Below are 13,630 nucleotides of genomic sequence, written 5' to 3'. Positions count from 1 at the left end.
TTTTATTTAAAACTAATATATAATACAAATAACAAAAGGAAATGGAAGTAGTAATCAAGCTACTGCACAAAAACACTTGTTAAAAGCTTAAGCTTTGCCAAAGACAATAAAGATGCTCAATATCATTAGGTATTTGGCTATTCCAATACTTTGGCCACCTCATGCGAAGAGTTGACTCATTGGAAAAGACTCTGATGCTGGGAGGGATTTGGGGCAGGAGGAGAAGGGGACGACAGAGGATGAGATAGCTGGATGGCATCACTGACTCGATGGACCTGAGTCTGAGTGAACTCTGGGAGTTGGTGATGGACAGGGAGGCCTGGCATGCTGCGACTCATGGGGTCGCCAAGAGTCGGACACGACTGAGTGACTGAACTGAAGTCAAAAACCATAGTGAAATACCACCTCAGGCCCATTAGGATGGCTACTATCAAGTAAACAGAAAACAAGTCCGTGCATCAGAGTACACAACCAACAGTTAAAAGGCAACCTAGGGAATGTAAAAAAACCCTGCAAGTTATAAATCTGATATGAGATTAGTATCTGTAATATATAAAGAACTCCTACCATTCAACAATAATTTTTAAAATCTCATTTTAAAGTAAGCAAAGGATTTAACAGACATTACTGCAAATAAGATACACAAATGAAGAACAAACTTATGAAAAGATGTTCAACATCACTGATCACTAGGGAACTGCACAACAATAATATACATTAGTATGATTATTAATTTTTAAAAAGCCATACCCACAGAAAATGTGTGTTGGCAAGGAGATGGAAAAATTGAAAACTTCGTACACTGCTGGGGAATATGTAAAATGGTGTGGCTTCTATGGAAAACAGTATGGCATTTTCTCAAAAAATTAAAATTTAATTACTATATGACCCTATATTTCCACTTCTGGGCATATACTCACATCTGAAAGCAGGGTCTCTAAGACATATTTGCACATCCATGTTTCTAACAGCACAATTCACAATAACCAAAAGATGGAAGCAACACAAGTGTCCATCAAGGGACAACTGGATAAACAAATTGTGGTCTACATACAATGGAGAACTATTCAACCTCAAAAAGGAAGGACATTCCGACACATACTATTATGCATAGTAACCCTGGGGAACATTCTGCTAAATGGAAGAAGCCAGTCTCAAAACGACAAATGCCTTATGATGCCACTCATGAGGTATCTAGACTACTCAAATCCACAAAAACAGGTGGATGTGGGGGACTGGAAGTGGGAAAAGGGGAGGTTAGTGAGTCGTTTAATGGGTAGAGACTTAAAGTTTCAAAAGATGAAAAGAGTTCTTGAGACTGAACAGTGTACTTAACACAACTGAAAGGTATACATAAAATGGTTAGGATGGTAAAAAAATCTTTGTTGTATTGACCAAGCCACAATTAAAAATAATGTTTTCTTTTTCTTTTTTTAAAGCCAGAAAAAAACAAGTGTTGGAAAGGGTTTGGATAAGGTGAAACTCTTGAACACTAAGAATATAAAATGGTACAGTCAGGATTTTCTGATGGTCCAGTGGTTAAGACCCAGCACTTCCAGTGCAAGGGGCATGGGTTCATCCCTGGCCGGGGAACCAGGATCCTAAATGCTGCATGGTGCAGCCGGAAAAAAAAAAAAAAAAAAAAAGGTACAACCAATAAGGAAACAATATGGAGTTCCTCAGTATACAGAATTACCACTCAATCCAGCAATTCTGGATATCTACTCAAAAAGAATTGAAATCAGTGGCTCAGATATTTATATACCAATACTCAGAGAATTATATACTATATCTACATTAACCAACAGGAGGAAACCACCCAAGTGTTCATCAATAAATGAATGGATAAACAAAACGTAGTATAAACATACACAAAAGAATATTATTCAGTCATAAAGAAATAAATTCCTTTTTCACTGCAAGTCAAAGGTACAAGCTTCCAGTTATAAGATAAACTAAGTTCTGGGGATAGAACATGATGATTACAGTCAATAACACTACAGTGTATATTTGAAAGCTGCTAAGAAGATAATCTTAAAAGTTTTCATCACAAGGAAAGAAAATAAACTGTGTGAGGAGATAAATGTTAACTAAACTTATTGTAGTAATTATTTCACCATATATACATTATCAGTTCAGTCGCTCAGTCGTATCCAACTCTCTGTGACCCCATGGACTGCTGCACACCAGGCTGCCCTGTCCATCACCAACTCCTGGAACTTGCTCAAACTCATGTCCATCGAGTTGGTGATGCCATCCAACATATACCAAATCATTATGTTATACACCTTTAATTTACAGTGTTCAATTATAGTGTTATTCGTTCAGTAGTGTCTGACTTTTTGTGACCCCATGAACTATAGAGCCCACCAGGCTCCTCTGTCCATGAATTCTGCAGGCAAGAATACTGGAGTAGGTTGCCATTCCCTTCTCCAGAGGTGTTAAAGAACCTGCCTGCCAATGCAGGAGACATAAAGAGATGTGGGTTTGATCCCTGGGTGAGCAAGATCCCTGGAGGAGGGCATGACAACCCACTCCGGTATTCTTCTCTGGAGAAGCCCATGGACAAAGGGGCCTGGCAGACCACAATCCATAGGATTGCAAAGAGTTGGAACACAACTGGAGCGACTCAGCATACACGCCAGCACTGTCAATTATATTTCAATAAAACCAGGGAGAATTTTTTAAGAAGTGAAATTCTGATATATGCTGTGAAATAAGCCATACACAAAAGGACAATTACAGTATGATCAAATTTACATGAGATACCTAGAATAGGCAAATTCTTAGAAATACAGTAGAACAAAGGTTACCAGGTGCTGAGAGAAGAGAGGAATGAGGAGGTATTACTTAATGAGTACAGTGTCTGTTTTGGATAATGAAAAAGCTCTAGAAATGGATAATGGCCCACATGACTTTTCTGGTTAATTGTATCAAACATTCAGAGATAATACCAAACCTACACAGTCTTCAAAAAAACAGAGAAGACAAACATTTCTCAATTTATTTTCTGGAATTAGCTTTACACCAACATTACCAAAACCAGACAAAGAGAGAAAGCAAATAAACAAAAACTATAAATCAATGCCCCTTGTGAACACAGATGAAAAAAAGTCTTCATAAAGTATCAGGAAATCAAATCAACAATATAAAAAAAAGAATAGTACATTATGACTCTGGATGCAAGCAAAGATGACATCACTTGAAAGAGCTAAATAACAAAGGAGAAAATATATATGATTGTCTCAGTAGATGCAGCAAAAACCTGTGACAAAATTCAACACCCATTCACAATAAACACTCTCAGTAAGCTATGAACAGAAGAAAACATACTCAGTCTGATAAAGAGTTTCGATGGAAAACTTGTAGCTAACATCATACTCAATACAGACAGAATGTTTTGCCCTCACATTTGAGAACAAGGCAAGAATGTCCTGTATCACCAACTGTAATATGTACTGGAGGTCCTAGCCAGTTGAAATAAAGTAAGAAATGAAAAAAGTACAAATCAGAAAGAATAAATTATCTGTATTCACAGACAGTATGATCAGGTACGTAGAAAATTTTAAGAACTCAACCCTCCCCAAAGATGGTTTTTGGCAAAGGATAGTCTTTTTCAACAAATGGTACTGAAAAAACTGGGCATTCCCATGGGGTGGGGGCGCATGGGGGTGATGAGTTTACCTCATACTATACACAAAACTTAAATCAAAGTAATTTAATGTTTGATCCCAGACCTACATGTAAAACTCTAAAACTTCTAAAAGACATCATAGGGTAAAATTTCTTAGGATATAAAAAGTACAATCATAAAATCATAAAACAAAAAATTTATCATCTAACAATTGAAGGTGGGAGGAGAAGGGGACAACAGAGGATGAGATGGCTGGATGGCATCACCGACTCAATGGACATGAGTTTGAGTCAACTCCAGGAGTTGGTGATGGATAGGGAGGCCTGGCATGCTGCAGTCCATGGGGTCGCAAAGAGTCAGACAGGACTGAGCAACTCAACTGAAACGACCAAATGGAGAAGGAAATGGCAACCCACTCCAGTGTTCTTGCCTGGGAAATCCCATGGACAGAGGAGCCTGGCAGGCTGCAGTCCACAGGGTTACAAAGAGTCAGACACGACTAGTGACTAAGCAAACAACCAAAATGTAAAACTTTGACTCTTCAAAAGAACGTGAAATGAATGATACAGCAAGCCATATTACTGGAAAAAGTATTCTATGTACTCCTGACAAAGGACTTACATCCACGGTATATAAAGAAAACTATAACAATTATATGAAAACATACAACCCAACAAGTAATTAGTAAAATATTTAAAGAGTTCGCAAAAGATACACGAATGTCATCAATGAAATAAAAACACAAGGAGATACTATGAAATATTTACTAGAATGGCTAAGATTAAAAACACTAAAACTTCCAGGGTGGAGAAGCTGTTGGCAGGAATGTGGACTGAAATAACTACTTTAGAAAACAGTTTAATAGTTCTTGTAAAATTAAACATACACATATCACTTGACCTAGCAATCCCACTCTTATGTGGAAAACAGTAAAAACATTACGTCCATACAAGGACAAATATTCATTCACAGTAGCTTTACTTCTAATAATTCAAAACTGAAAACAATATAAATGTTTCATCAACAGGTGAATGGATAAAACATTGTGATACATCCATATAATGGAATGGTACTAAGAGTGAAAAGGAACTAACTATTGACAGAGGTAACAGCATAATGAATCTTAAAATGGCAGGACGGAGGGCACAGAAGAGAAGTGCATCACTTTTTATATTGCTATCATAACAAACTACCCTGATCTAGCAGCTTGCCGCTGCTAAGTCGCTTCAGGCGTGTCCCACTCTGTGCAACCCCACAGACAGCAGCCCACCAGCCTCCCCCGTCCCTGGGATTCTCCAGGCAAGAATACTGGAGTGGAATCCAGCAGCTTAAAACAATACAAATGTATTACCTTACAGTTCTGCAGGTGAGAAGTCTGACACAGGCCTCTGCACTCAAATGAAGACCTAAGAGCAGAGCCACATTCCTCTATAGCAGCTTATGGGGGAGATCCAACTCTTTGACCTTTCCAGCTTCCAGAGGCAGCCCACATTTGTTGGCTCGAGTGCCCCCACTTCTCAATTTCTGGCTGTCCTTCAGTAGTCCCCTCTCAGACTACAACTTTAAAGGACTCGAGCAATTAGAATATGCTCACCTGTATAATCCAGGACAGTTTCCCCTTCTCAAGGCCCAAAATTTAATTACACCTGCAAAATCCCTTTTGCTACATAAGCGATTTAAGGAATTAGATCTGATAGACAGATGCCTGAAGAACTATGGACAGAGGTTTATGACACTGTACAGGAGGCAGTGATCAAGACCATCCCCAAGAAAAAGAAATGCAAAATGGTTGTCTGAGGAGGCCTTACAGATAGCTGAGAGAAGAGAAGTGAAAGGCAGAGGAGAAAATGAAAGATACACCCATCTGAATGCAGAGTTCCAAAGAATAGCAAGGAGAGATAAAGAAAGCCTTCCTCAGTGATCAGTGCAAAGAAATAGAGGAAAACAACAGAATGGGAAAGACTAGAGATCTCTTCAAGAAAATCAGCTACACCAAGAGAACATTTCATGCAAAGATGGGCTCAATAAAGGACAGAAATGGTATGAACCTAACAGAACCTGAAGATATTAAGAAGAGGTGGCAAGAATACACAGAAGAACTATACAAAAAAATCTTCATGACCCAGATAATCACGACGGTGTCATCATTCACCTAGAGCCAGACATCCTGGAATGTGAAGTCAAGTGGGCCTTAGGAAGCATCACTACAAACAAAGCTAGTGGAGGTTATGGAATTCCAGTTGAACTATTCCAAATTCTAAAAGATGATGCTGTGAAAGTGCTGCACTCAATATGCCAGCAAATTTGGAAAACTCAGCAGTGGCCACATGACTGGAAAAGGTCAGTTTTCATTCCAATCCCAAAGAAAGGAAAGGCAATGCCAAAGAATGTTTAAACTGCTGCACAATTGTACTCATCTCACACGCTAGCAAAGTAATACTCAAAATTTTTAAAGCCAGGCTTCAACAGTATGTGAACTGTGAACTTCCAGATGTTCAAGCTGGATTTAGAAAAGACACAGGAACCAGAGATCAAATTGCCAACATCCTTTGGACCATAGAAAAAGCAAGAGTTACAGAAAAATATCTATTTCTGCCTTATTTACTACGCCAAAGCCTTTGACTGTGTGGATCACAACAAACTGTGGAATATTCTTAAAGAGGTGGAAATACCAGACCACCTTACCTGCCTCCTGAAAAATCTGTATGCAGGTCAAGAAGCAACGGATAGAACTGGACATGAAACAACAGACAGGTTCCAAATCAGGAAAGGAGTATGTCAAGGCTGAATTTTGTCACCCTGCTTATTTAACTTATATGCAGAGTACATCATGAGAAACGCTGGACTAGATGAAGCACAAGCTGGAATCAAGACTGCCGGGAGAAACATCAATAACCTCAGATATGAAGACTGACACCACTCTATGGCAGAAAGCGAAGAACTAAAGAGCCTCTTGATGAAAGTGAAACAGGAGAGTGAAAAAGTTGGCTTAAAACTAAACATTCAGAAAACTAAGATCATGGCATCTGGTCCCATCATTTCACAGCAAATAGGTGGAGAAACAGTGGAAACAGTGAGAGACTTTATTTTCTTGGGCTGTAAAATCACTGCAGATGGTGACTGCAGCCATGAAATTAAAAGACGCTTGCTCCCTGAAAGAAAAGCTATGACCAACCTAGACAGCATATTAAAACACAGAGACATTACTATGCCGACAAAGTTCATATAGTCAAAGCTATGGTTTTTCCAGTAGTCATGTATGGATGTGAGAGTTGGACTCTAAAGAAAGCTGAGTGCCAAAGAACTGATGCTTTTGAACTGTGGTGTTGGAGAAGACTCTTGAGAGTCCCTTGGACTGTAAGGAGATCCAACCAGTCAATCCTAAAGGAAACCGGTCCTGAATATTCACTGGAAGAACTCATGCCGAAGGTGAAACTCTAATACTTTGGCCACCTGATGGGAAGAACTGACTCATTGGAAAAGACGATGATTCTGGGAAAGACTGAAGGCAGGAGAAGGGGATGACAGAGGATGAGATGGCTGGAAGGCATCACCGACTCTATGGACATGAGTCTGAGCAAGCTCTGGGAGTTGGTCATGGACAGGGAAGCCTGGAGTGCTGTAGTCTACGGGGTTGCAAAGAGTCGGACGTGACTGAGCGACTGAACTGAACATAGGGTAAAAAATACACAGGTTCTGCAGATTAGGGTATGGACATCTTGGAGGAGGGGCCTTTATTATGCCTACCATAGAAAAGAATGGAATTGATATAAAACTTAAAAAGAAACAAAAGTAATCTGCAGGGTTAGATAGCAGATCAGGTGAAGAGCAGGATGGACCACAGTTGGTAACAAGAGAACTTTCTCTATAATGAACATGAGCCTTGGCCTGAACTAGGTGGTTATACATGTATATTTATTTGTCGAAATTCATTGAATTAAACACTTCGAATGGGTACCTTTTATTATATCTAAAGTATGCCTCCTTTATTTTAAGTCATAAATACTATCTTTAGTAAGTATTCTGTTTTAGTTGGTTCTTAACCTCCATACTCCAACCTATCTTTCTCATATACTTTTAAGTTCCCACTGTGGCAGTTTTCAGTAAAACGATCTATATGGCTAAGGAGAAAGTAATTTTTACCACTGAAGAACTAATAATAAACACTCTTGTAATACTGTTTTTAAAGAAAACTCTGCTGCAAATTCCTAGTTCAAATACAGGAACTTAGGACAAGGCTTCAAAAAATGGCAGTGGTAACAACCCTAAATTTGATATTGTACAGTAAGAAATGAATATCCTGCATGTTAATATGGTACTGCTTCTAGATAGAAGACAGTTCAGAAGTAGTAATTTAGAGGCGCTCAGAAGCCAACCTACCTGGGTGTGGCTGTGACTGGGCAAATCACCTGTGGCACCACTGGACAGCCACTGACAACCTTAAGGTTATATGCTGCTGCGAAGTCACTTCAGTCGTGTCCAACTCTGTGCGACCCCACAGACGGCAGCCCACCAGGCTCCCCCGTCCCCGGGATTCTCCAGGCAAGAACACTGGAGTGGGTTGCCATGTCCTTCTCCAATGCATGAAAGTGAAAAGCGAAAGTGAAGTCGATCAGTCGTGTCTGACTCTTAGCGACCCCATGGACTGCAGCCTACCAGGCTCCTCCGTCCGTGGGATTTTCCAGGCAAGTGTACTGGAGTGGGGTGCCATTGCCTTCTCCGTAAGGTTATATAAACCCAGAAAATTAGTCAACTACCTGCAGTAATACAAAACAAGTATTCTTCTTCTACACACACAAAATATAACTCAAAAAACAGGTATACCCATCTTATAGGCCACACTTAAACTACTGAGGCTAGCACTAAGAAGACATCTCTCTTCACCTCCAAAACTAAAGCTATAAAAAAAAATTAAAAAATCATCAGCATTCAAAAAGCCTCAATGTAGAAATACCCTTTTAGAGTTTTAGACCTCCTGTTCTAAAATGTAAAAATAACACGAAGAATTCTTTTTAAATTCCTGGAGTGACAAGAGTTTTTTTGTTTTGTCTGTTTGTTTTTTACTTATGTGGCACCAGATAAATTTTCTCAATGGGAGAAGAGAAGAAATCCTTTTCCATCATGGGTTTAAAATGCTGGGCCTGATTCTTGCTGCTAAGGAAAGTAAATAGCTCACTTCCAAAACTGAATGAACAAGCTTCTTGAAATTATATCAATTCTCTAATGCTAAAAAGATTCTCTCCAAAATGGTAAGTAAATTACCACTTACAGCACAATTTAAAGCATCACTTTGAAATAAGGACCCTCTATTTTAAAACAGAGCATTTTCAACACTGTTCTGAGAATTGCATGATTTATTAAAGAGAAAAACCATATAAAAGTCAACATATATTTACACATATATAAACAACAAGTCTGATCAAAATTACTTGAAAACACAGAGACGTAAAATTCTCATCACATTTTTTAGTAGCATGAGTTTATATCCAGTCTCTCTTCTTCCTTAAACATTTATAATAACCCTTCCAGGTATTAAAGCTGTATAAGCCCTTACTATTCTAGTGGAAAAAGAATAGAGGGGAAAAAAGTCACCCAAATAAATGTATAATTATAATCAGTAGTAAAGCCTAAAAAAGAAAGTACTACTTCCTATGACACCAAGAAAGGCCTCTCTAAGCAAACACCACCACCGAGGCCGCCTAGCGCATGGAGCTTTGACAAAGATTGATCATGACCCTTCCCGTTTTCCAGACAAGCTAGACACTACATCTTTATAAGGACTCAAAGTTTCAGTAAAGTTTCACATACTTTAACATGCTAAATTTAGCAAGTTTAAAGTTTTCAACTAAGTCACTCTGCTGTAAAGCAAAAATTAGCACAAGACTGTAAATCAACCATGTGTGAGTGTGCTCACTCAGTCATACCCGACTCTGCAACCCCAGGGACTGTAACCCATCAGGCTCCTCTGTCTATGGAATTTTCCAGGCAAGAACACTGGAGTGGGTTGCCACTTCCTACTCCAGGGGATCTTCCCAACTTAGGGATTGAACCTGTGTCTCTTGAATCTCCTGCAGTGGCAGGCAGATTCTTTGCCACTTCAATTTAAATAAATTTTTTCAAAAGCATAATAAACGCATCAAGGTCACTGATATCACCACGTTAATGTACCTAATCTCATAGTTTAGATCTAGTTTCACTTACTAACATTAAGTAGTGGTTAAAAGCATAGCTAGAGAATCAGATTAAGTGAATCATGTGCAAATCTAAGAGAAGAGAGAAAAGAGGAATGGGAAGATACAAAAGTAAGAGTGCTTTTCTCTAGGAGCTTAGTCAAATAACATAAATTAAAGAGCTGCTGGAGGCTTTGTTCTGCTGATTTGTGGACCAAGTGAGTAGAAGTACCTAGTTTGCAGAAAGAAAGCAGAACCATATAATGTCCAAAACAGTCACCACTGAGTCCTCACTATGCTCTCAATTTCACAACATATCCTCACACCAAATTTCACAAGATACTTTCCAATCAAGCTTTTTCATCAAGCTCTCAGTTACTGGGTTTTGTAATTTTAAATTCAAGAGTCCCAAATCATAAGACAAACCTAAAGTCTATGACACTCTAGAAATGTAAAAAATTATAAAGTACTTATCAGTCAAAACCAGTTAAACAATTTTATATACAAATAAATGTACACAACACAAACACAAATGTACACAAACACATTGGTTTTAAAAATCTGATAAATGTTTAACACTGTAATTTTCCATTTCTGTTATTATCTAAGTTATGCTTTGTTGTTTTTCTGATAGTTCTGCCCACCTACTATCTCAGACACCCAAGCCAATTCCTGCCTTTCTCATTTTTCATGTGGTTATTTTAGCTGGTCTATGTGCCCTTTAAGTTTTCTTTTACCCAAAACCCTTATTAAAGAGAGATTTCTGCAAGCAGTAGGCAAACAGATTATTCCCTGCATCTACCTCACATTTTTATGTACCTTATGAACCTCATAGGTTAATTCCATTTTCAATTAGGAAAATGCAAGTCGGAGACTCTGACCTCAGCACTACACATGTACATAAAAGATAATCACTGTAAAACGGCCACCAGCACCAGACTGATTCTCCCAAGTAGCACTGGCCAAGGCTGTGAATATTCAGAAGGCAGTAAATAGCTCAGCAACATATACAGGAGAGTGGTTTTCTTGTTGCTATTGTTGCTTGTTGTTTTTTCTGTTTGTTTTTTAGCCTTTTCTGAACTATATGTTTATATATTCATGTATATACACAAAAAATTACTGAACCAGGACATTATGATTTAACTGAAGGAAATAATTCAAATTGATCAATGTAGAGAAAAATGCACTTCTCTGATTTCATACTGTATTCATTAAATGTAAGATACAGAGTCTTAAAATACAGATTTTTTTTTTTTTACAATTAGTGTTGGCCAGCTAACATCACACCATACCTATGATTACACAACCAGCATCAGCATTTGCAGAATGGAGGTTAGCAACTTGGGAAGCTGAAACATTAGCTGGCCACTCTTTTACACCCTACAAATCAGAATTAAGATAAAGAGGTACAGAAGCTGGGGAATAAGAAAAGTTTACCAAGGTTCATAAAGCTAGAATAAAAAAAATAAACTAGATCTGCAGAACGTGCTCATTCACATCCAGCTCTGCAACCCCATGGACAGCAGCCACCACCCCCCTACCCCGACTCCCCTCCGCCCCACACCCCCCACACCCCTGACTCCTCAGTCCATGGAAATTTCCAGGCAAATATACTGGAGGAGCCATTTCCTCCTCCAGGGGATCTTCCTGACCCAGGGATCCAACTCAAGTCTCTTGTGTCTCCCACATTGGCAGGAGGGTTCTTTACCACTGAAGTTAGGTCTACTTAATTGCAAAGTCGGCTTAAGAGCAAAGCCTCAATGGCTTTTAGGTGTTGTGTTTTTTTTTTTGTAATTCTTTTAATACATGCTCCTCCCATCTCCCCACCAACACTCTTCCTGGTACAAAAGACAACAGAGATATACAACAGAAAGTCAAGTCAAAAGGCACCTTGGAAGTCCTACTCTAAAAGTGAAAAATTAGGGGAAATACTTTAACCAATGTATTTCATGTCTATTTTCCTCTCATTTATCTGGAAGAGTAGTATACAAAACTAAAAGTATACGGTAAAGATTATAAGAGGTAAAAAAAATCATGTCAGTTTAATAACATTTTCCCTATTATATGGGAAAACATGTGTGTGCACTCACTCACTCAGTTGTGTCCAATTCTTTGTGACTCCATACACAAAATAACAAAATATCATACGTTTGGGAACACATTAAGTTTGTTAAAATATGGTGACTTCAGAATGAAGCAAGACTTTTAAAAGTATATCACAAAACTAGGAGGCAATTTTGAAACAATTAAAATTTTAATAAAAATAAAGTCTACTTTACTTATTTAAAGTTTACTCACTGTGATTTCTGCCAGGCAATCAAAATCAAAAGACATACTACAAACCAGTAAAAAACATATTTGCAAACTCATATCACAATGGGCTTATAAACATACACTATTAAAAACAACTCCTACAAATCAGTCCCAGATCCATCACCCAGTTAAAAAACACGTCAACAACGAACACACGAAGATACTCAACAGCATTCCTTGCCACAGAAATTCAGATTCTAATCACAATGAGATTCCACGGGAATGGCTGAAACTGCAAGGACCAAGATATGGGCAACCAAACTCTCAAACACTGTGCAAATACTGGGTAGCTGTTTGGCAGCATTCACTAAAGTTAAATAGACATATACCTATAGTAACTTATAGCCCACTTAGTCCATTTCACGGAGAAGGCAATGGCACCCCACTCCAGTACTTCTGCCTAGAAAATCCCATGGACGGAGGAGCCTGGTAGGCTGCAGTCCATGGGGTCGCTAAGAGTCGGACATGACTGAGCAACTTCACTTTCACTTTTCACTTTCATGCACTGGAGAAGGAAATGGCAACCCACTCCAGGGTTCTTGCCTGGAGAATCCCAGGGACGGTGGACCCTGGTGGGCTGCCGTCTATGGGGTCACACAGAGTCGGACACGACTGAAGTGTCTTAGCAGTTAGCAGTCCATTTCTAACATACTATAAAGATGTAAGTTCTTAGATCTGCCAAAACACAAATATATGAATATTCGCTGCAGTTTTATTCAAAGAGACCAAAGCTGAAAAAATCCAAGTATCTGTCAATCCACAATAAAATTAATAATGGTGTTATATTCCCATACACAGCAATGAGAAAAAACAAAACAAACACAACAGGGTGATGACTTCCAAGTTTACTAAATGTATCTACAGTTGACCCAGGACACTGTAGTGGTTGCCTTTGGTGGGAAGACTGCAGGGGGAGTACAGGAGAACCCACTGCAAGGCAAGAAATGTTCTCTGTCTTGACTGTGGTAGTTACATGAGTTTATAATATGTTAAAAATTAACATACACAACTGATTGATAGTAAGAAATCAGAAAGTGACTGCCTGAGGTAAGGAGAAAGGAAAAGGGAATGGAAAGGAAGCCTGAAGGAACTTATTTCTGGGCAGTGGAAATGCTCTAAATCTAAGATGACTTGGTTATATGGTCACATAAAAATGTCAGTTCATCAAAACTGTACAGTTAAGATCTGTTCATTTTACAGGAAATTACAGCTCAATAAAAGAAAGCTCACTGAGTTTAAAATGTGTGTACTGTACCTTATACAAGTTATACCACAACGAACAATAAAAAACGGTGAAAGAGTCCAAAATACAATGATAGTTCACTGAAAGAAATGACCAAAGTATATAAAAAGATGCTCAAACTCACTTAAAAACATTAAATATCATCTTTACTATCATGTAAGCAAAAAGCAAAACTGTTTTATTTGGTTAACACTACACTGGCAAGAGTGTGAGCAGTCCCTCACATTGGGGTCAGTGGTGTGAACTGGGGCAGCCTCTGGAGTCAGTCCA

The sequence above is a fragment of the Bos javanicus genome, chromosome 1 (assembly GCF_032452875.1).
Source record: "Bos javanicus breed banteng chromosome 1, ARS-OSU_banteng_1.0, whole genome shotgun sequence".
In the NCBI taxonomy this organism is placed as follows: Eukaryota; Metazoa; Chordata; class Mammalia; order Artiodactyla; family Bovidae; genus Bos; species Bos javanicus.
The sequence above is the reverse complement of the archived record's forward strand: the minus strand, read 5'-3'. Positions refer to the sequence as shown.